Source organism: Dermochelys coriacea, chromosome 2 (assembly GCF_009764565.3).
Source record: "Dermochelys coriacea isolate rDerCor1 chromosome 2, rDerCor1.pri.v4, whole genome shotgun sequence".
Lineage (NCBI taxonomy): Eukaryota > Metazoa > Chordata > Testudines > Dermochelyidae > Dermochelys > Dermochelys coriacea.
In genome coordinates this window covers 103,088,825-103,114,201 of record NC_050069.1, presented here as the reverse complement: position 1 = coordinate 103,114,201, position 25,377 = coordinate 103,088,825, and the positions used below count along the sequence as shown (strand labels likewise).

General features: G+C 41.3%; 1 long non-coding RNA gene across 1 annotated transcript in view; it reads left to right on the top strand.

Annotated features, from left to right (window-relative positions):
- The first annotated feature begins 16,439 nt into the window (after positions 1–16,439).
- The window catches only part of LOC122458741, a 70,382-nt gene continuing 61,444 nt past the window's right edge, over positions 16,440–25,377 (top strand). Inside the window, exons 1-2 of the long non-coding RNA XR_006278952.1 lie at positions 16,440–16,603; positions 19,080–19,242. This is a non-coding gene — a long non-coding RNA (uncharacterized LOC122458741). The remainder of the gene's footprint in view (positions 16,604–19,079; positions 19,243–25,377) is intronic.

The following is a 25,377-nucleotide window of genomic DNA, read 5'->3' as shown; positions in this document are numbered from 1 at the left end:
GGGAGTCGATTAACCTCCCCATGCTATGCTGGAGAGATATTATCTCTGGAGAGAGCAGGTGGCAGTATTGTAATGCCACCAAAAAAGGGCAGTTATAATTAATAGCTAAGTCTCCATAGGTGTCCCATTATATTAGGAGAGGCACTCACCCTGGCCAGCCCCTCCATTTCTGGGCTGTGTTTGTTGGCAGAGCAGAGACTGAGTTGGTCCCCACTATTTTGGGCACCGGGGACCTGCAGCCTGCATTCTGACAGAGGTTTCAGCATCTTCACCCCATTCTGGCATACAGGCTTTCTGTCAGAGGAAGCCCGCATCCTGGACTCCCCAGGCTATGAATCAACCACTATATTTGAAAAAATTGGGTTAGCATCAAAATAATTAAAAAACATTGAGGACCGACCCTGTGTAGGTCAAACCCACATGTACTGTAATTAATTTCAGCCCAGTAAAAGATATCTCATCATTTTTGTCTAAATAAACCCATCTCCCCCGGAGCCTATGTGACCCAGAAATGACACAGGCACCGGAAAGAGTTTATTATTCTCCTCCAGCTATTTTCACCAGTTTTCATCAAAAGTAGGTTTCCATAAGAAATTAGGAGGAAAAAAAGATGAATGTCCTTCTTTCCTAGCCTCAATCCTGTAGCCCCCACTGCCACTCTGATGGAGGGAAAATGTGTGTTGCTGCAAATCCTTTTCTTCACTCTTCTCTTGCAGAGAAATTCCTAAAATGGAAGATAACATCTCCCACAGCTAAACTGATTTTTTTTTAAAGAAGTCTTTTTCCAACATTAACTTAACAAGTATCACTCTTGATTCAAAGAAAACAAGTGGTTTCCATTTCAAGGGCTTTTGGAGAGAGGGAGAAACTGGCAATGCTGTGAATGGTATGTTACAGCCAAGAAGTGAGTGTGTGGGGGGTGTTGGGTTTAGGAAGGGGGTGGGGGAATTAGAGCCGTTTGCATTAGTAGACTCTGGCAGCAGTTATCAAAATCCCAGATGTCTCTTTGCTGATGTATGAGTAATGACACAGCTTGATGTTTATGGACAGCTTGTGCTCTCACAGAGGTGTAAAGCAGGGCTGTCACTCTCTTCTACCACAAGATGTCACTAGCACTGCTTGGGTGCTGAATATGTATTGACAACATGTCGCTGTTCATATTATTAGCAGGGTACCTTTAATTTTTTTTCCTTTTGGTAGATGGCTGTGCAGCTTCTTTTTTGATAGTGATGATGCAAGAAAAAAAGAGAGGATCTCTCTCTCTCTTTTTTTTTGGTCCTAGCATGTTTAAATCACCAGCGCTTTGAAGACTGGCTGTGTGACCTAATCAGGTAGAAAAGGGGGAAAGGTGGGGGGTTACAAACGGGCCTTGGTACATGTGTATAGATGATCACAGGGATAACAGACTATACTCTCACAATCTTGCATCGTGGTTAATAAACTTTATTCATGACCTTAATCCCACTTTATTAACTTTAGAAATAACGAGTTGTGCAATAATTGTAGGTGTTAAGGGAGCAGTGGGTATTTTTTTCCCTAGAGGGTATCAAATTCTGTGTTGTTATTATATATGCACTAAATCTCCATTAAAGGGCTCTCTGTAAATGTTTCAAGGCTATGCCAGATAGAAGGGTACTTCATCTTGGTTCCTGAGCATGATATCATCTATTTTAAACACTGTGCAATAACACCTGCCTTATTTATCTCTCTTAAAAAATATGGTGTCTCAACAACAGCTTTTATTTTTTTTTAAAGGAAAGCATAATGTACAATTTTGCGGCAGAGCGGGTCTATGCTTCATTAGTGGATTTGAATTAAAACAAATACTCTGTACATAGGATTAGGCACTGCCATTCAGAAGGTGGCAAAATAAGGAAACCAGCTACAGGATGGAACCTCACTGAAGTAATCTGTTCTTCTCATTATTTCCCTTTCTTTTTTATAAATCACACTCTTCTGAACCTGCAGGGTTTTCATTCACATTCACACCAAACTCATGTTTTAAAGTCCATCTTTAAACTGATTGCTCTGCCAGAACAAACAACTTTTAAAAGATGGCTACATGCTTATCTGCATATTGTGTCTTTCTGTGAAAGTACTCAGGAGGAGATATATGTTTATACAATAGGTGCGCACACTCTGAGAGAGAAATGTGTCATAGTATACTCAGTCAGTAGTGAAATAATGTACAAGTAATAAGTCAGTGGTGGCTGAGGATGTTCAGCCCATTGAAGGAGATGCTCAGCCCATTGCTGGGTTCAGCCGTTAGACTCTGATCCAAAGCCTATTGAAGTCAATGGAAAGACTCCCCTTGACTTCAGTGGGTTTTGGATTGGGCCTTTAGGGCCAGATTAAGAAGTAAAGATAGCAACAGGTGCAGTACAGGAAGACAGAATGGAGAGCTGTCGGAGAGATGAAAACTGGGACCAGTGGTGTGTGAACCTCCAAAGGCATTGCTGATGTTTGGGATGAAGAGCTGTAGTATTAATTTTCTATTTTATGTTACCTTTGTAATAAATACTTTTTTCCAGGAAGGAGCACACTGACCCAAATCTTTGTCCGTAATCGGAATGGCAGAGAACCTCGACTCTTTAGGGAGGGTCTGGAAACTTAAAAAAATATTACTTTGGGCAGGATTCTGCATTTTTTGTTTTTTGAAAATTGCAAAATCCCTAAAATGAGGCTTTTCTCACAGTATTCCTGACCCACCTGAAAGCAGGAAGTTCTTGAATTTGTGTGTGTATTTCAATCTAATTTTCAGACCACAGAGATTCAGGCGCCTCTTCAGCTGAGTATCCACATTTTCCCTTTTAATATTCGCCTGTCATTAGATGTTTTAGAGTCTGATCCTGTGACCTTTACTGACACAAGTAGTCTTTTCCCATGCATATAACGCTGTTAAAGCCAATGAGATTACCCACCCAAGTATGAACTAGACACATGAATAAGTATAGCAGAATCTGGCCCAGGGTTTCTAAATGAAAAATATTAGATCCAATAGACAGGCCATGTGTCTGGTTTAGCTCTGAACTTCATTCATATATCCACTACTTAAATGAGTGAGATAATAGACCTGCCTAGAGTAAGAATCTCCCCACTATCCCATTACCTTAGGCCTCAACAGCTTGTATCCTTGTACAGCAGCCTGCGGGATGTGAGATTAGCTTGCCAGGGGCACAGCCACAATTTCGTTTTGAGGTGTAGGATTTTCTATATGTGTCCACTAGATAGCATAATAAACTTTCTTCTTTTTTTGTCGAAAAACTTTTTTCTCCCACCCAAAGAGCCATTAGCCTTTCAGTCTCAGAGTAATGGGTCTTCAGGAAAAGATCAAAGTTTCTCAGATAAGTGTTCTTTTACACAACGTTACTGACACTTCACTTTGTAAACTTTTTTTTTTTAAGGACATATAAACATGCCAAGTGAGATGGATAGACTGTCACTTTTCTTTTTCTCTTTGTGTATGTGTATGTGTTAACTGCTCAATGAGTATCATGGTTGGGTTGTACTGATACAACTGCTTGGCCTGTCTTGTGTAAACAGAGGGGGGGAAAATGAAGGGTGTAAGAAGTAATGCCAAGCACAAATTGTGTTACAGGAACAACTCTGTAAACTCTGATCTCACTTTCCCTTTGATGGGAAATTTCTGTCTTGTCCTTCTGAAATGAAGATGGGGGTTTTTGCACTGAAATCAATGTGAACTTGAGGTAAGGCTTGGATTCAAATATATATCCCATTTTGTTACAGCTCAAAAGTTCCTTAGATTTCCTCCTGAACAACATGAAAATAAAGGGACCAGAAGATATTTTCATTGATCACAAGGAGTTCAATGCAGTTATTGCTATTTTTTAAATAAATGGAGGAAGAGGAATAAAAATATTCCAGAGAATTTTGATGCTATATGAGTTAGTTGTTTACACTAAGGCTAAGTCTACACTTGGAGCTATGGGTGTGATTCCCAGTTCATATAGACATACATGTGCTAGCTCTCATCTGACCTAGCATTCTAAAAATAGTAATGTAGCCATGGTAACATGGCCAGCGGCAGCATGGGCTAGCTGCCCCAATCTGTACCCCCAGGGGGTTCAGGTAGGTTTGTACTTGGGATGGCTAGCCTGTACCACTGCTGCTGAGGCCCATGGTACTGTGGCTACAGTAGTATTTTTATCATAATAGCTCAGATGAGAGCTAGCATACGTCTATGAAAGCTGGGAGTCATACCCCTACCTCACAGGGTAGCCATAGCCTCAGCGAAACCATAATCTAATGCTTAAAGCAGATGAACAGGGGTCAGGAGATGTAGGTTCTATTCCCAGCACTGCAACAGCCTTCCTGTAGCAGACTTCCAATAAACTCTCTGTGCCTCACTTGCCATATCTATAAAATGGGTATTAAATTAGAATAACACTTACCATGTGAGACTTAACAATTAATGCTTACAAAGTATTTGGAGATCTTTGGGTGGGAAGCATTATAGAAAGGCAACATACTGTATTACTATTATTTTTTCCCAAGGGCTCACTGCATTTCCAATTACCAAAGTGATTTTTATTATTAATTAATGCTTATAATTGAACTAGAGACTGAACCATCTATTCCCTAAATTCTGCCATTAGTGTGGAGGAAATATGAACTGTTGCACCACTGTCTAGAGATGAGCTCAGGGCCAAAACCTTGGACATGAACACAAACTAAAATTGTGTGGTTTGGGTCAGATTCAGAACCTAGATCCAGATCTGATTTTTCACAGCTACTACTGTTTGTAATGGAATGGGCCAAACCCATATCCCAGACGCTAACACCCCTACACAGAGTGCTCACAGTACAGATCTGGATCCAAATTCTCCAACTTGGGCCTAGCTATAGTGTCTCAACCAGGGCCTCTGCCTGCATGTGGTCTTGCTCAAAGGTAACTATTAGAGAATCTATCTTGGTGGCCTCGTTAGTCCTTTCAATCCTATTTTCTTTTGCAGTCTTCTCTCATTCTCCTTTCCATGCCTGTAGGATTCCCTCCCTATCCCAGTGTACCAGGCCCCCCATACTCTCACCTTTCAGATCTTTCCTCAAAACACACTTCCATGAAACACACACAGATCAGTTCATATCAGTGAAGAATACTGTCACCCAACCATTAACAAGACACTAATAAAAGAGAATGTACTAAAATCAAACCTTCCTTTGAGTCTCCCAGTGAGTTGCCAGTTGTCTTTCTCCTTGGCCGGAAATGTCTCAGGCCAAGGACCATGTTGTCTTATGTATTTTGTACAGTTAGTTCTATAAAATAAAATAAACAAATGATTTCTCCTCACAACATTTAGAATAAAGCAAAACACATCTGTTCTCAGGCTGAAGACATTTATCATGGAGTATATTCACCACTTAGCATGAATGTCCTACTCACAACTTTACTACCTGTGGCCCTGAATCCACTGAGTTTACTGAGGTGGCTACACATGACCAGCTATATTAAATGCAAATAGTTTGAGAGTATGCACATTTTATGTCCTTTCTTCTGTAATTTTCCTACTAGAACAGTGCATTTTCTTTGTTTACTTTTCTGAGGTTTACAAGGAAAAGAATTGCACTGCACCTTTAAAATGGGAGAAACAAAGGTGCATCTAGTCTGTATTAAAAACTTCCTATAGACTAATTTTGTTTTTTCTATAACTACAGGCAAGATTAGTGTGACATCAGGTCTGATCTGTTAAGTGCTACATCTGAGCTGTTGAATAACCCATTGCTCAGCTTCTCATGAACATTTTTTCAATTCTGAGTTGCTGAGTGAGCAAAGCATGAACCAGCAGCTCACTGCTGGGACTTCCTCCAGAGGTGCTTGAGGTCCTAAGAAAAATGAGTTGGACGGTCTCAGCTTGGTCCCTAATGAGCAGCAGCAGTAGATCACTTCACAAAAAGGAGCCATGCATAATTTGGCATGGATGACAGAAGCCTCACCAGCAGAGACTCAAGGCTTTGCCGGACTGAGACAGTGTGCATTTAAAATCACCTCTTGACCCGAGCCCAGAAGATTCCTCCAGGTTGCAAGGATGGGAGCAGTTCTGGGCCAGAGGGAGCTATCCTGATAAATGTGTGAGCCAGTGCAAGCCACCCTAATAATTGTGTAAACTATGACTGACCAGTGTGAGCCACTCTGTCCCAACCATTAAGATACATTCCTTGAGATTGTTAAGGGAACTCCAGGTGACTAATTTTGGGCATCCTCCCTCTTTCTCTTCTCAATGCAGCAAGCTCACCCTAGTGAACCAACAGTCCTGATCGAGTGCAGAGGCAGGCTCCATGCATCTCCTCCTGATGGAGCTGGCAGAGAAAATCGGACACTGGGACAAACAACCATAAATCAGGACTGTCCTGATTAAATCAGCCATAGCTGGCAAGTAAGTTATTAGCTGCCTGTGAAACTAATTGTGATAGTGATACACTCAATTTTGCTGTGTCTTTCAAACACCAGTTGTGATGGAAAACAGCTGTTGGGGGGGAGGGGAAGGAGAAGAAAAAGAAAGAAAGAAAGAGTGAGCGAGCTTCAGATTCAGAATCATAAGGTTTGTCTTCTCTATTCCCTTTCACAAAAGCTCTTAGATTCTCCTATTCTCCTCTAGACAATTACTCACAGCAGGCGGGGTCAGTCAGGATGAGCTCACTCTTGCATTTAAAGTTCATCTGCTGAAGGGGGGAGAAAGAAGGTGGGGGGAGGGTGAAGAATCCTCCCAATTAATGGGTAGAAAAAATGGCAGGTTTAAAATAGGATAATAATTCAGGTTAAAGCAGTACATAAATAAATAAATAAACGGCACATGACATTGGTAGGAGAAAAGATCTTGTTCAGCCGTATTATGTGATGGTATGCTCCATTCATGATAACTCAGGAGAAGGGATAGAAGAGCTTGTGTTGGTTTGATGGCCGGACCATGGAACTGTTATGGGCAGTTTATGTAGAAAGGGGGATGTTTTCTAATAAATCCAAAGGAGCAAGAGCCCAATCCTGCTCTCATGGGACCAAGTGGCAAAACTTCCATTTAGTTTATTATTGGCCACAAATTCTCCCCTTACTTATGTCCAGGCAACTCCAGTGAGATCAGTGATGAACATGAGAGGAAAATTTGGTCCAGTGGATCCTATCCCTGCTAGGAGGGTTGATTCATCAAATCAAGTCAAGTCTGAGGGTTTGTCCCTACGAACAGTTAGTGCATGGCAAGCTGAGATGTAAATTTTCAGCGCACTAGCCTGCCATGCACTAACTGTCTGTACGGACCCTGGTGCCGTGCACTAAAATTCCCTAATGTGCTTTGATCTACCCTGCTTTGAAAAGAGAGTAGATTAAAGTGCACTAGGAAACTTCTAGCGCACAGTAGCATTCCATACGGACAGTTAGTGTCTGGTATGCTAGCACGAGAGATTTACACCCCACCTTCCTACACACTAACTGTTCATATAGGCAAGCACTGAGTAAAAATTTAAAAGGGATGTAGCCTATTATGGGTCAGGGCCTCAGCCAACTCTTAACTGCCTGCCCCTATGGGAAGTTTATTTCAAGGCGGTTTTATGTCTGGCTCTGAAACATCTGTGATTTGTCACTTTTTGAGATAGGATACTATAACTTATTGACCTCTGGACTGATCCAATATGGCAATTCCTATGTTCCTAAGTTCATTTCCATTTTTCTTTCTGGTCTTGTATTTCTCTGCCTCTCTTTCTGTTGGTGGTTTTTTTTAAGTTGTAGTTATAAATGTGTAGAGAAAGGAAAATGCACGGCAATGTTAAGCAGTTTAACTAGTTTGAAAGAGAATGAGAAGAAAAACCAGATCTCTCAGGTTATAATATTTCTAGCTTCCTGTTTGTAAACCAGAAATGTTTATGTTCAATGTCTCACATGGCAATGTTTTTTCAATGTATAATGCTTGTGTCATTACATAATGGATCATAAATGATGTTGGTCATCACAGAAAAACAGAAAGTAATCAAACACTTTCTTGTTTTTAGTTGTGTGTTGTGGAGTCAGGTGTAGTTGGGAGGTCAAATCATCAACCTTTTAGTAATCTTTGTTCCAGTTTGTCCAGACCCTAACAGGACTTTATGACTGAGTGGATCCCAATGTTAAACTCTGTTCTTGTTGATTTTTTTAACAATGGCAAACGCTGCTGCTTAATTCAGCACACCAGCCATTTATTACAAGAGATTCAGACGTTGCTTTTTTTGAACAGAAAGGTCACAGTGCAATATAAAATATATGAACTTAGAACTTAGAACATGAGCATTTATTGTTTACCATCAATGGTAAAATCTAGCAATAATTTATTTTGACTTTTTTTGTTTTAAATTTCACTTTCACGTGGACTTAAACTTCCTCCAGGATAAGATGACCTGAAGCAGATGGGTATTAAACCCTGTGAGTTTCAACTGTAACCCTACTAAGCTGACTGGGTCCAAGGTTAATAGTGCTTCAGTTGGTTTTCTGATCTGAACTGCAGCAAGTGTGGGGGCATACAAGTGTAGGAGTGCAATTTTCCACAGTTTTAAGATGCATGGTTGCCCATTCCAGCCCCCACGTCCTGAAGCTAAAACTGAAACCAACAAAGTATGAATAATGTGCATAGAAGGTGCAATCCTTATTCCTTGACCTGAAATAAGCTCTGACGAGCATAGAGAATGGGAAGGCTTTGAGCTTTGCTGTACTCCCCTGCCCTCTTCTATCAAGGAGCTCATTTGGCATCAATATAAATTGCCCCCTGTTCTGAAAATCAAGGAGGAGATGGAAAACAGCTATTAAACCAAAATATTGGGTGATATTCTGCTCCTGCTCACACCAGTGTAAATCAGGAGTAACTCCACTGAAGTTGTTGGGGGATCTGCTAGTCTTGAAGCAGATCAAATCAATTTGCTAGCTCTAAAAATAGGGGAAGAGGTAAATCTACCATTTATATAAAAACTGTATTGTGTGTTTATCATGAAAACACTGTATACTGTATATAAAAGAACATCATGAATGTCTGGCTTTCCGAGTTTTTTCTTAACTGATCATCTTCAGATAATAGGAAGATTTTATATTATTTCATTTGGAGGACATTTGTCTTACTCAGAATAATGAAAAATTAAATAAGTGAAAAATAAATAGCCCCCTATCCCAAATCTCTGCAAAGAGCGTTCAACTTCCTGATTAAGGCTCCATCTGGAGGCAGGTACTGCACTACCCCAGGCACATTCCAACAGGGGAGCTCCAAAGCAGTAGGAGGACAGTGCATGACATTTAGGGTGGGTCACTTGTGTAATTCCACTGATGTCAGTAAAGTTGTATCACTGATATATATGGCCCGGTGAGCACATGAGTATCTAAGCAGTAGCTATAGGACCTTGTGTCAAATTTTAGTGCTGCTACAGATCATTTGCTATGATAAATTTGCGTTAACAGGCAGCAGGATGTCAAACAGCACCTGATATAATTTTCAGATAAACACAAGGCAATACTCTACCAGTAAAGCATCCTTTTAGTGGAAACTGCATACTCAAAAGCATTTACTTTCTTCTGTTAAGAAATATGCAACCATCACAAATAATATTGCTGACCAAAGTTTCAGGAGGTAGTATGCATGGTCAGATCCCCCTCGTCTTTCATACTGTAGGTGAATGATGAAAAGGTGCTGAGTTTTCAGGCCCTGAGTCAGCAAGGTATTTAAGCAGGAACCTAATTTCAGTGGAACTGCTTCTCTGCTTAAAGCTAGCCATGTGCCTAAGTATGTTGCTGAATCAGGGACTAAATTGTAAAGATATTCCTTGTATGATGCATGAAAGATTAATGCTCCTATTTGGCATGTAAATTACCAGCATCTTTTAGATTCACATCTCTGCAGACAGAAATCACAAGTAAGCTTAATTTGAATAAGAGGGTCGCTTTAGTGCAATTGTAGGAATATATAAAACTTTTTGTGGATATATTATTGCTCCTGTAGTTACAATAGTTTTAAAAATTCTATTTATTGATTTTTTAAATTTCCCATGAGCTTAGAAAAATATATTGATAATTACACTGCATATTCTGCATGCATACTGTAGCATGGCAATAGAAGCCTTTAGAAATGTACATTAGATGAAACCACCACTACTTCTCTATACTGCACCTTCTCTAACTGTCAACTTTAACTGCTCATGTTAGGAAGAAATCTAAGACCCCAATACTACAGTGAGATACAGACACAGTTCTCATTGCTGGATCCAGGCTTATGCTTATAAAAAAAACTTATTGGTGGGTTAGAAAATCAATTTACTTGTGCGGTGACTAAATAAAACACATTAGAATGTAATGTTATGATTAACAAAAATGTAATAAATTGTTTTTTGCTCATTGGTATTTGGATACATATTTATGAATGTGTAAGTAAAGGAACCAGTGCCAATGATGAAAGCAGACGTGATCTTCATTATGCCAAGGATAGGTATAGAGCAGTCAGTCAAACTGCTGCAGGGTGAATTTAGCCATGCTGGCCCTGCAGTTGACTCAGCCATGTGTCAGAAGGACGTTCATCTTTGAGCAGCACATATTGTTGGGTGTAGGACTCTGTTGGACATAGTTTTTGAATTATATTATAATCAGCTGTACATAGTGTGTTTCTGACAGCAAACTAGATCTATCTCTACACCTATGTGTTTTCTTAGTATATATGCAAAATGAAAACCCAGGGCAGTAGGCATGATGAGGGTGGGGTATAAATATATGAGAGGGCTTTGGCAGTTGGGGGGAGACAAAAGAATATTCATGCCTGGCCCTCTACAGCTAATGCTCCTCTCAGTCCTTCATTACTACTATATACATTTGACTCTATGTATAGGGGAGTGCTGGCATGAGGCCCTGTGCCATTCACCGCAAAAAAGGATGCTTAAACATATCAGACCCACCAGTGGGGTAGACTTTGAAGCACGCATGAAATCAGTCAGCCAGCAACTCCTTCAGGTGACCAGCTTGCATGGTTTTACAAATAAAATGGACAAATCGCTGGTTAAGTTCTGATGTCTATAGTAATAATGGGTCAGCCAGAAAAGTTGCAGACTTTGGCTCACGTTTTTAGCCTAAGCATATCTAGGCATATCTTTTCAATCTGAAAATAGAGATAAGAATTTTATATGGATAGGCTTGCTCCTGAGATTTACCATACTTTCTTGTTTCAAGAGGTACAAATACAGCATAAGAGCAGGCTCCTTTAGATTATGATTCTGCTTCTAGTTAAATCAGGAAGCATAGGAGTACATGCGCACACTGCAACCTCAAACCAGCTTTATGTGTTGGTCTACTCTTATTTCATCTGAACTAAAGCAGTCCATCACAGCCCTCATTTTATTCCAAAAGGACAAATCCTACCTTGCTCTCTATGGCTGTGGATGGAGTGTAACTGATCTATTTGTGCTGTATTGGGAAGAGGGGATGGGTGAAACCCATGAGAAGGATTGTGATGGGGTGCAGAAAACTGCACTAGATGCAAAGAGGTTAGGATTGCCAGGCGTCTGGTTTTTGACCAGAACACCCGGTCAAAAATGGACCCTGGCGGCTCCAGTCAGCACTGCTGACCAGGCTGTTAAAAGTCTGGTTGGCAGTGCTGCAGGGCTAAGGCAGACTCCCTTGTCCAAGCTGGGAGCACCCTCATACACCTCAAAACTCTCATCTCCAGCCCCACCCCAGAACCCGAACCCCCAGCTGAAGCCCTCACACTGGTCCCCTGCATCCCAACCCCCTGCCCCAGCCCGGATCCCCCTCCTGCCCTCTGAACCCCTCAGTCCCAGCCTGGAGCACCATCCTGCACCCCCAACCCCTCATCCCTGGTACCACCCCAGAGCCTGCCCCCCCACAAGCCAGAACTCTCCCCCCATCCCACACCTCAACCCCCTGCCCCAGCCTGGTGAGAATGAGCGAATGAGTGAGGGTGGAGAGAGCGAGCGACAGAGGGAGGGTGGGGATGGAGTGAGCAGGGGGAGGCTCGGCAAAGGGATGAGGCCTCAGAGGAGGGGTGGGGCAGAGAGCAGGCAGGGGTATTCGGTTTTGTGTGAGTAGAAAGTTGGCAACCCTAGAAGAGGTTAATGAGAGTCAGTGGGCTCCATTAGCCCCACCCCTGGCTCCTGTAAGAGGTGTCAAGACTGGAGGGAGAGGTTAAAAGGGGGAAAGCCCAGCTCAGTAGGGTCTGATCAGGAGGAGGAGAGGGCCTCTTGTGCTAGCGCACTGAAAAAAAAGCATAGCTGTGGAAGGAAGACCTGGCTGGGGCTGGAAGGTGACCAGACACTGCTAGACACCTGAGCCTCCCTAGGGGCAGATAGACGCTGGAGTGCTGAGTCACAAGAAGAAGTAGATCAGTTCAGTCGTGGAGTGACTCTCAGCAGGGACAGAGAAAAGAAGAGACACTTCTATGCCACACCTGACCACAAGTGAGTGTGCCAGTGATGAGTCCACTTTGACAAGGATGTATGTTCTCTTTTCTTTGAAGAGCTCAGTTTTATAGAAGCGTTTTGCATGACAAGGAAAATTGGGGTGGGATAGGTTGGAGGGAATGAATGTCTGGGCCAATGAATCAGTGTCTATGGGGTTATACTAGCCATTGCCCTCTAACAGAACATGGCTGTATGAACTACTCTGGTCATATGGCTGCTGCAGAACACTTTGAAGGAAATTCTACCTTCTCTGTCCCCCAAATGGTCATGAAATACTCCATTGGCATCCCATCAGCATAAACTATGTCAAATGGAAAAAATGCCAGCCTCTTAGTGATTAACTGGAGTGCTGTTTTGTACTCACATTTTCTAAAGAATGGCTTTATCATTTAAAATGATAATACAGAATGTGAACTAGAACAATGGGTATTTTGAAAACAGAAAATAAATAAATAAATGGCTTGCTACTACTGCTTAAAATGTGGTTTCTTAGGATGTGCATGTCAATAGTGTGACTGAAGTTTCATAAGGATCTTAGGCACACGGATGTAGTACACATGCATGGTAGCTGGATTGACAAGACAGACCATGATGGCTCCAAAAGGTCAATAAAACATGCACCATGAAGGATGTACACAATAGACAATAATGACTTCTTTGGAGCTGTTATGGTCTATTGGGTCAATAATAATCCACTTTTTAAAGAGTGCCAAAATATGAATTTACACAACAGGCCATAATGGCTTCTGATCTATCCGATAAGTGATATGAATTATCAACATAAGCGCTCATACTGCAATGCACATTTAACTATTATACTGTATAGGGTAAATAATGCATGCTTCAAAATATAGATTCATTTTCAAAAGACTGATTTATAAATAGATCTTAAGAGGCTGCAATTTTGTCTTTAACACAAGTTATTGTAGGTTTATTTTTCAATATTATTAGCTAAGCAGTTATCAAGCTAAACTATTTATTTTTTAGCTTTTTGTTTGTTTATTTTACAAACTTAGGTCTCAGGTCTGCAAACCTTTTCTTAAAGTAAAAAGAAAAGGAGTACTTGTGGCACGTTAGAGTCTCTCTCTAAGTACTCCTTTTCTTTTTGTGGATACAGATTAACACAGCTGCTACTCTGAAACTTTTCTTAAAGTAGTAGCCCTTGTTGCCCAATTATGTCTGTGGAAGTCAATAGGATTGCTCAGGTGACTAAGGACTACTCACATGAGTAGTGGTTTTCAGAATATGATATTTAACCAGTCTTGATGTGAAAATAAATAGTCAAGACTAAAAATCTTTTTAAATAACATGTTCTGTGTAGATCCAGCTGCCAAATTGTCTACATAGAGAAAGAGAAAAATAAATACTTTCCTGCAGGTTTCAGAGTAGCAGCCGTGTTAGTCTGTATTCGCAAAAAGAAAAGGAAAAGGAAAAGGTGCCACCAGTACTCCTTTTCTTTTTACTTTCCTGCACGATCTCATCTATAGAAATAAACTCTGAAAATGCTCAATTTATACCAGTAGGTGGCGACATACAGCAACAAGCTCCAAATGGTCACAAAACTTTCCAGCAAACAATGAGAAAATACAAGGTACATTAAAATGAAGTATGCATTAAAGAGGGAAGGGGAAAATAATGAAAAGTGTCCATCAACATTACATATATTATGCTTTTGTCTAATCCTAAGGCAAAAACAGTAAATGCAAACCATTACAGGTAAAAGTTTTCCTTGCTTCTCTGCTGAATTTATTTTAGTGAGGTTTGAACATTTGGCTTAGTTGTAGAGTATACTTTTAAATTAAAAAAAATCATATTAAAAATAACATGAATGGAAAGCTGTGAGAAAACCCTCTGCACATGAACGGTAATAAACACAACAAAAAGGACAGGTTTGTACAATCTATGATGCTGTGGTGAAAAACCACATAAACTTACTGATCCAAGTCCTTTCAAATATAGGGATGAACACTTGTCATTTTGCAGCAGTCTGTGACTTCCCTATTCTCTTTAGAAACAGGAGTTCACAATCCAGTATACTCACCTGAAGGCCCCTTCCTTAAAAGCATACTGTAGTTTGCCCACCCTCAAAAGAAGAAGCCACTGCTCTTACGTCTAAAAGAACAAAACAATTCTAATATTCTATTAAGCTGATGGGCAAATAGTCTTTATTTTTTTTCCTGACTTTTTTTTTTAAAACAATATTATTAAAAAGGGGAAATTCTTCTTCAAGAATCCATCTTTCCTCCATGTCTATTTGATATAGTTAAGAGATAATTTTTGTCTTACTCTGACCTCCTGTGTGCGTGGTGTATGTTTGTGTGTGTTTTTATGCCTATAGAACTCCTTACTTTAGTCTAAATGCCCTTTGGAAGAATTTGGGTATTTGCAGCATCTGAAGTATGATAACTTAACATAGCAAAAAATAGATCTCAGCTTGAAAAATAGGAGTAGAGAACAGAATGACAATATCGAAATGCTGAAGGTTCCCCACCCCAGTTGCAGTGTCTGTTTCCTGCAACTATCTACAACCTACAATATTGACTGGTTTATCAGACAGCAGGTATCTCTATCAGCCTATCTTGAATTGTCATCCAACAGAAGATTAAACGTTGCCTGCCTCCTTCTTGTGATTTTCAGTCTTCACATCACAAAGTTTTCAAATTTCAGCAGTGTACATTTAGCTTAGAGAACTCAGAGTACTTATCTTCCTAAAGCAGGTGACTTAGACCATGTTTACCATGTACAGTTCCAAGATATCTCTCAGCAAACCTGTCTGCGTTTTGGCCTTGAAATGGTTCCCAAGTTCTCTTTTCCTTTCTCTGTTTCCCTCCCACTCTCTCTCCACAACCAGGCTACTGGCCAAACAACAACAAAGATTCTGTATTACAGACAAGTGCCAGTTTTCAGAGGAGTTATACCAGTGCAGCAACCTTGTGTTGTTACCTTTTAAAATGAAAGCAACATCACATACACAGTATTGTTCTGTATAGCTTTTTCATTAATAATCTCTTGAATGCACTTATCACCACAGTGGTTTCAGCTCATGAATCAGCTCAACCCTGAGGAGGATGTCAGCTGTGCTCATTTCTTGGTTTACATTGGATACCTGAGGAAGCTGTGGTCTGTTAGGTATCTCAAAAATAAACTACAACTCCATTTCAGAGTAGCAGCCGTGTTAGTCTGTATTCGCAAAAAGAAAAGGAGTACTTGTGGCACCTTAGAGACTAACAAATTTATGAGAGCATAAGCTTTCGTGAGCTACAGCTCACTTCCGATTAAGTGAGCTGTAGCTCACGAAAGCTTATGCTCTCATAAATTTGTTAGTCTCTAAGGTGCCACAAGTACTCCTTTTCTTTTTACAACTCCATTTGTAAGGAATTCAGCACAAGCAAGCTGACAATGAAAAAAAGACTTTTCCTGCTAATTAGCATATTTTCTGCCTGGTGTTCTTATAAACAGACTAACTAGATTTTGAATAAACATAAACTTGAGACTAGAGAATGCTGGAAAGAAAATATAAAGAAAGACAGGTTAGAATTTTGTGGTGTATTCTCTGTTTAAAATAATTAGAATATAATATAACTAAAATGACTTTGCCAAGGTTTCACAATAAATGTGTGGCAGAGTCAGGAATTCCAGCCAGAGCCCTAATTCCCAGTCTCTAACCACTAGATATTTTGGGTCAATTTATCTGTGCTGCAATCAATGGAGGACCAAAGATGAGATCTCTATCCCCACTCTGACCCCTTTATACCAAGTAAAAGGGCTGAAGTCATATAAAAGGGACTTAAAAGCCATGGTTCTGGCCAGGGAAAAATTCCTCTGGTGAAAGAATTGTGAAAGATAGTGACAAGATGCCTTCTGAAGACCCCCTGTAGTGAGGCAGAGTGAGCCAGAGAGTGAGGGACCTCTCTCTGAGCCCAGGTGAGTGGAGGCAGGCAGTACCTTCCTCTCCCACCGGAAGTCAGGAGGTGGGACAGAAAGTATAAAGGGCAGGTCCTGGGGCTCAGCTGGGCTGTAGCTACCAGAAGAAACAGGCACATTCTGGTTGCTCCCAAGCTGTGACACCATAGAGGAGCCCCACCGCACTGAGAACTGGCTCGAGCTGCCAGCTGACTGAGGAGTCTCTGGGACTGCCACTGGCCACCTACCCTGAGGAGATGGAGGATCCCCACAGATCCAGGTACACTCTGAGGGGAGGGGATGAAGTGGCCCAGAGACAGTCAATCTCTATCTGGCAGCATTGCTGCTGGAAACCTGGTCAGCTTGTTGTGGCTGGATTACCTGTTGACCCAATGGCAGAATACCCGCCGTTGTTAGGACCCTGGGCTGAGACTTGGTGGAGTTTGGTGGGCCCAGGTACCCCTACCCCATGCCACTCCATCCCTGGGGTGGCAACCTCTCCACAATAGGCCAGAAGGCCTGTGTTTGTTTGCCATCTGCCTGAGCCAAGACATCAGGCAAACTGCTTACTGTTCTACCCTGCCTCATGGGTCAGAGAGATCCCCTTTTGAGCCCACAGACTGGTGTCTTGCCTGGCCTGAGCCCTTGGGCCCATAGGCTGAGGGCTTGGACCCCAAGACTAATTGCGGCTCTGCCCCTGCTTAAAGGCCAGAGCTCACAGACTGCCTATTGCCCTGCTCCCACTTGAGGGCCAAAGCCCACTGACTGCCCTTCTTGAGGGCTAGAAGCTTTTAGACTGTTTGATGACTCTGTCCTGCCTAAGGTCCAGAACCTTAGACTATTTACTTTGTAAATTCCCTGACTGTGGGCGACACCCACTGACATAGTGATGTGGAGTGGCCTCCCTCTGACCCAGAGGGGGAGGATCCACCACTAACGTGCTAAGCCACTCAAAACACTGAAGTAGGAGGCATGCTAGGGCAGGAAATTCTGTTGCTGAAGAGATTTTAAGCATCATTTTGGCCCATACAATAGCCTAGTGTACCTTGGACAAAAACCGAGTACTGTCTAAATTATGAGAGGGGCCTCTCCAGGGTCCAGAAGAATCCAGGACCAGTAGGGCAGACAGGTGGCTTAAAGCCACATCAGCACTCTCTCCCCCTGGGCTTCAAGTTTTTAACTGCACCTCATTAGGTATGCTGCACCTTTCTTTCAGGCCCACGTGGCTCCACTAGCATGGATATAAATAGCAGTGTGGCTGGCAAGGCACAACTGAGGCAAGTAGAGTAAAGCCGTGTTTGAAGGATTTGGGTATATATGTGATTACATACCCTATAAAGCTCTCTGCTCACCCAAGCCATGCCTTGCTGCGTACAATGCTATTTTTAGCAGTATAGTGTCCCTTTTCCTCCTTGCTGCTGATGCCTTCTCCCCTTTTCAGGAAAAAAACTCCCCTGTGTCTGGCAGAGAGCAGTCAGCAGGGAAAGGTTTGGGCACTGCAGACCTTTTCCCTGCCATATGGAAAGATTCTGGCAAGGGGGAAAAGCTCCACCAGCTCCCCATTGATGAAGCTTTTCCCCACCTGCCAGAGCCTTTCACTGACCTGTAGCTACACACCACAGTGTGGACACGGCAGGCTTTTCACTGCAGCATGTAGTTATGTGTACCCTACATGCCTCTGCCAGTGATGTGTAGTATAGACATAGCCTTAGCAGCCAACACATAATTTCTCCCCAAAAGTGTGAAGGTAGGTGGAAGGTGACTCTTGTTGTGTTAATGTCCAGGTGCTGGGTGGTGTTGGTGTCCTGTGATATACAGGAGCTCAGAGTAGATGTTCTTGGTGGTCCCTTCTGGCCTTAAAATCTCTGAGTCTATGATTTTTGTGCTCCCAGATTGGTGCCCAATCAGATGCTTCAGTAGCTTGAGGTGAGATAGGTGCAATGTTACCTTGACCACGCTGGCTTTAGTCCATTCTGGTGGTGTAGGAGTTCTGTAACAGCCCTTTGACACTGAAGGACTCCTATCAGGAAGAGGGAATCCTCAAGATGCAGAATCCACTGTGTTTAGTTTGCTTTGTACTGCCAGTGTAACACTAAGGAGAGGTAACCCACATGAGAACTGGCCTAGCTGTTTGTTCACGAATGTCTGTGACTCTTATGTAATGTTAATGAAAATTATATGAACACATCAAAGGGGGAAAACACTGACAATGAAAAAAAACGTGACTGACCATTGTTAAATTGACTGTGAATTGACTCTGTAAATCTAATTTACTTCCTGTGCATGCAAACGGAAAAGTAGATAGAAGTGCTAGGTGTGAAACATAATCCGCTTGATGCTGAACATGGAAAATAGTTACACATTTGTGTCAGTTGCCTCTTTGTCTCTCAGTGGCAGATCCTTTCTTCCTCTTCCACAAGCACAAAAATATCTTAAAATTATATCTTAAAAAATTATATCTTAAAAAAAATCTTAAAATCTTAAATATCTTAAAAGAGTTAAAAAAATATCTGGAGCCCAACTATGGGGGTAGGGGTAGGGTACACACACCCTCTTTCACATCAACTTTACAGAAACTCCCCGTTGGACATTCTGTGATGATAAAGATCCCTGGGTGAGGAGGAGGGCCAGATAACAGGCTGAGGATGGAACCATTTTCCATGGTATCGTTTCAGATATGAATTAATGTGGATCCCATCAGTGTTCACTGTCACTGGTTCCCTCACCATACAACAAACTTTCCTTCCTCCCATTAGGGTTTTGAAGGCACCCATTGGAGCTAAGGTGACTGAGAAGCAGTTCATTGAGAACTGTAACAAAGGTGAGCGACACATATGGTTCCGATGATGACTTCAGTGTCTACTGCTGCACATGGCCTCTTCATAGATGATGTTGGATTCCATGGATCTCAAGAGTTCTGTGAATTTTGGGGGATCGAACCCATTGCCTTGTCCACTGGGGGGGCAAATCTGTGGCAGCAGTCCCTAGGGATACGATTAGGTTAAGATCTGGCAAATCCACACTCATAGTTTCAAGTCCTGTACACTGGAAATAACTCCTGTCTGGGGATGATTTAGGCCAGGCTTTCTCAAACTATGAGGCCTGGCCCCATTGGTGGAATCTGGACAATGCTTGCAAGGGGCTTGAAATGTTTGTCTCTCTCTCTCTCTTTTTTTTTTTTAATTTACAATCTTGAAATTAAGAAAATGTTAATGGGTATCTGGAATTTTGTTTTGTTTTTATCCCCTCTGTGCATTTTTCAATATGCAGGAGGGCTGCAGTCACTTCTCCTGGCTGTTAGGAGCCACTCTGGTGCCAACTTTGAAGACTGGGAGTCTGTCTCTCCCCATCTGCTCTGAGTACTTCTTTGCAGTGCAGGTGCCCAGTCACTGAGCCTCGCTAGTGTGGGAGGAGGAATCAGTGGCCAGCTGCTTCAGGGCCTTGCTGTCAAGGAGGTGGGAGAGGCAGAATTAGGCTGGTGGGGGGATAGGCTAGTGGATGGTGGCTCAAAAAGGAAAAGGCTGGGGAAAGAAAAGGAGAAACAGGCTGGTGCACTGGAGTCAAGGGAAAAGGCTCCAGGGTGAACAGTCTGAGGAATGGGGCTGTAATGAGGGGTGGGAGGGATGAGAACAGGCTGAGGGGACTGAATGATGTATTAGTCTGGGGGACTGTCGTGAAGGTGAACAGGAAGAGAGATTGGAATGAAGAAGGAATCAGCTGGGAAGATGGTGGCTCTCCTGCAACCCTTGTTACCCTCTCAGTCCCTGTACTTCCATTTTGTCCCCCTTGAGATTCCTGTAGGACTTGTAGATCACTCTCTAATTTCAATTTGGGTCCATTTCCCCACCTCTGAATAAGCTATGCACACAGAACCATGCTCCTCCATCTCTTTAAAACATTTCATGATAAGTTTATTATAACCTTAGGTGGAACTGGCAGCACCACCTATAGGTAACTTAACTCTTTCCATTATAAGACCTTGTTTTCAGTTGCTTATAACTTTACCAAACTTCAACAGGTAAGGAGTGAAATTTTCCATGCCTGGTTTCTGCCTCAGACTTTTTAAACATTGCAGCAAAAATGATTCATCCTGGGCTTGCCTTTTACCACCCCTCTGAATTTCTGCCCAAATTTGAGGTTGAGCAGTACTTCCCCTGCCATTGTTCCTCCTTACTCCAATGGGTCACTGTGGCACTAGACACATGAACTGAAAGCAGAGAGACTGTCTGTCCTGTGTTCTCAGCGCTTATATACCAGTTTTTAGAAGCTTTCCTAAATCTTTAATGGAAGCGACTTACTTTAAAAATGCAAGTTTGTGAGGTGTTGCTTCCCCCTCTTAATTTCAGTATTTCAGAAACTGTGTTTAGAATATGGTTGAGGTATTTCAATTTGATAAATAACTAAACTGGTACTTTTTTGAGAGTGTTTTCTGTCACGGTGCTAATTTCCTATATTGATTGGATGCAATGATTTCACGACAGTGTCAGTGCCTGTTCTATGAAAACAGACCATTATGGTGTCAAATGAAATGAAACAATGTTAATTTGTCTATGGAAACGTGTTACACTGCCAAATTGAACATAACCTTTAGCTCAGCCACCTTGAGACTTGGCACAGCAGCCCTGTCATGCAGGACCCACAAACATAGGGTTGATTTTTACAGCAGCACCTGGGAACTAAAATCTGAGTTAAATATTGCAAGAGGCAGGCTATTTCTTTTTGTTCAACAGAATCACACAATATTCTCTAGCCTTTTCCTAGTATGCTGCAATGTGCTGCAATGCCTCAGAAATGGGAAGAGGCTGGGAGTCTCGTAAAGAGCACTCTGGCAGCTTATCTCAGACTCCTTTTGGCTTTCATCGGTTTGCAGTCCCTCTCATTCTTAACGTTCTATAGCTGCATGCTTTTGGGTGTGAAACATTTAAGTTTTACAATGTCCACAGCACCTAACCGATATCTGAGCTCAAATTAAGCAATGTTCTAAATCTAATTTGGATTCTAATTCCACCAGAACAAAACATTTCTATTAAAACTAGAATTTGAATATGAACTGCAGTCCAAGGAGCATGGGAATGCAATAGTAAAAAAAGAATGATAAACACTCTGATATCAAAACATCTATTCTGAGAGAAGGAATTATAATAAATATTCCCTTTACTGCCAGCATTTGTTGAGTTATAGAATCAACTTCTCAGCTGTAGTTTTCTCTTTCATTTTGTTCTATGTTCCTGGACAGGGTAACCACCTTTGAAAAATGGCAATCCTTGATTTCTTGCCCCAGGGCTAGGATTAGCAGATGTCCTTTTGCTTCTTTTTTTCTGTCTTCCATCTTCAGCATCCTTCACCTTCTAGCAGAAGTGTTCACACGGAACTTGTGACAGGCATTTCTCCATTTGATCATGTAGTGATGGAAAGGCTAAGATCTGAAACCATCAAAACAAGTCCTCCCCTCCCCCCCCCAACCTTGTTAGTAGGTGGTGGAAGAGGATGGCAACTGTATTACCTGTACTTCTGGGAATATTGGCAAATCACATGGGCATGTCACAAAGATGAAGAATGATCCAATAGTTAGGGCACTGACCTGGGACTCAGGAGAACTGTGTTTAATTCCCTGCTCTTCTATAGACATGCTGGGTGACCTTGCTGGCTTAGTTTCTCTGCCTCAGCTCCCTATCTGGGATAACAGCAATTCTCTAGTACTTCCCAGAGGACCTGTGAGGATAAATACATTAAAGATTGTGAAGGGCTCAGCTGTGATGATGATGGGGGGGCAGAGAAGTATGTAAGATAGACTGATATTTTGGAATGGTGGTAGGCAAATTGTATGCATGCTGTGTCTTTAAGAAAATCGTGTGAGCTTTTCAGAGTGTATGGCCAGGATGGCTTATCTGGCATTAATCTGACATGGCTTATAAATAAGAGTGATAATATCAGTCAAGTTCCACTATTGGCAGTGTAAATGGCTTGGTCCAGAAGATCTGTTTGCCTACTGTGGGGTTTGTCATTTTGTACCTGTAATGATGTTTTCTGTGGTATGCACTGTGCCTTTTAAGTGTACAGTGAGCCCCCAAAGCTGTCTGCAAGAGAACTCCCTGGGAGTTTAAGCTGGCTCCTGCTACGTCCTGAATGGTATACACTGTGCTATCTCAGAAAGACTTTATATTTGTTCTCTCTTTGTTCTTTCCTTTAATCTCCAAGCTGAAAGTACATGTTTGAACGTTATGGATCCAAGTATGTTGAGCATTTCTTGAGAGGGGCTGAATGTCTTATTCCCATTGACTTCAATGAGAAGGGAGCTGTGAGCACTTAGCACCTTTTCAGAGGAGCTCATTTTATAATATAAAGTTACAAACTTAATGAGTTTCTGTAACAAATTCTTCTTCACTCACCCAACCAATCATGCCAATAATTATTCTCTTCTAACCCATTTATGCCCACCACAACCAAACACAACCCTTAGAAGTCTGGTAGAATAGACAAGTCATGAGGTGTGCCCTGATAGTCGACAGACTCAGACAAAGGCAGAAGTGATTCCTTAAAGTGCAGGTCACCCATGGAAAATGCCCTGTTGCCAGCCCCTTCTCACTTAAAATGGGAGTCTTCAGCTTCTGAAATATTATATGATAATACGTTCTCTGTCATAGAAGTTTTGTATAAGGTGCCCAGGACCCAAACTATTTAGGGCTTTATAAAACCAGCATCTAGAACTGCTCATAGAAATGAAATGGAAACCAGTGCAAATCTTAGAGACCCGGTGTAATTTGTTCCCCAAGAGAAGAACCATTAAGCAAGCTGGCAGCTGTGTCTAGCTGAAGTTCCCTAGGAGCCTTCAGGTGTAGATCACATTGCAGTATTACATTTGAAATCTCCATTTGGTACAAAATGTGGCAAATCCTGTATTAAGGTCACCTAATACTTCATATTCTAACAAGATTTCCCATGTTTTTTTGAAAAGCCGACAATTTGCAAGAGGGACTTGAAATTTGACTGGGGGTAGTTGTGGGGCACAGAAGTGCCTTTTGCTTGTCCTGTGAAAATCCATTCAGATTTAAACAAAGATGTATATAGTGTGTGCATGTGTGTGTATAAATCCATTGTGCAACATCTTTATACAAAAGGTTTCAAATGGTTATTCACAACAAATTATATAAATGAGGTTTGCAGTTTATTGTGGGCAATGTGTTGTGCAGGCAAATGGAATAGCTAAATTTATGCTCAAATAAATGTGTTAGTCTCTAAGGTGCCACGAGTACTCCTTTTCTTTTTGCGAATACAGACTAACCCGGCTGCTACTCTGAAACCAGCTAAATTTAAGGAATGTATTGCTTAATGTGACACTTTTTAATCATGAAGATATCAGCTGCTCTAGTTCCAGAACATCCTTTTTAGGATATTTACTGAACAATGTGTCTGCCCAAACAAAATATTTTCTGTACCTCTGTATGCCTTTAGAGTGAATGAAATGAAAACTTGGTCTCACTGAAGTCAATGGCAAAACTCCCATTGACTTCAATGGGATTTCAACCAAAATCCCCACATCTAAGGCTGTAAGACATGAACATACCACACATTTGATCTTTTACAAATAAAATTCTGTTCCCAGAAATTATCAATACTTTCCTATATACTGTTTTTGTAATCTATAATGCTCCCATCATGACTACACATGATTTTATACAATACATTTTTTCTTTTTTTCAGTTTTGCACATACTGTCTTCATGCCCCAGAAGTTCAGAGTCATGGCATACTGTAAAAATACAGTAATACAAGAAATATAAAGATCACTTTTTGTAAACTTTGTTTACTGCTTAATAAAGTCCATGGGTGAAATCCTAGCTGTGTTGACTTAAGTGGAAGATTTGGCATTGACTTGAGTGGTATTTCACTCCACATCTTTAAAACAAATATTTAGCACATAAGCATTCTAAAAAAATACATATATATATGTCAAAGAACAGAAGACAGTGCAAAAAGTAGTTGCTTCAATTCTCCATAATTCTTTCCAACATCTCAGTATTCTAAGTCATAATCTAAAATTCTGGCCACATAACAAATAACAGTCTTTGGAAATGAACTGAAGAACTGTAAAGCCATTAAGAAAATGTTCCATTAAAGAACAAATTGAACAGTTTCTGGGGGGGTGGGGGAAGGGATAACAATATATGTACTTTCACATGTTCAGAGAAATGATAAAAAGTTTATAGCGCTTGTAATTGGTCTCTTTCCATTTTAAAATATACATTTTTTTTAATCCAGATATATTTCTCTGCCTCTCTTTGTGGTACCATTAATGAAGTCTGGGTTTTTTCAGTAGCAAAGGGTACAAAATGATGTGTTAAGAAAATGTAGCATTGAAACATGATAAATAGATGGCAATTGAAACACACACATTGGAGGATCCATCAGATGGGAACCAGTCCTGTAGGGTACTGAACACCCTCAATTCTGGCCCATCATGCAGCAGTAAATAACTCAGATGACAGGTGGGATTATTCTTCCTGCCAAGGCATATCTCTGCATGTTGATATCCAGGCCATTACAGAGTGTTTGAGTGTTTTTGTTGTATATTTCCACCTCTTTAGATCTCAGTTAATAGTTATGCATGGCTCAGTGTAACTGCAAGAAAATCAAATCCTATCACTGTATACCAAAGGGAGGGAACGGAATGAGGGAATCAATGGAAAACTCCCTTTCCAAACCACCACTTGGCTTTTCTAGGAGAGTTCATACCCAATATCAAGTTGTGTGATATAAACAAGCTATCTCCAATAACAAAGCCACTTGACCGTTATCTTATTAGTGTGTCACCAACAGACTAGTCTTAAAAACCAAAGTCACTTTTGACATCTACAGATCATGACCTTTTGATTGGTGTATGGCAAAAGTACGTCCGTACTGAAAGTCCCACCGAAGTCCCAGTCAAGATTTTTCATATAAGCATGTAAGTGTGTGTATGTGTGTATATAAAATATATATATATATATATATATATATATATATATGTGTATCGCTCTTTCTGTAGCAACTGTCAATCAGGTCACATGTTAAATTT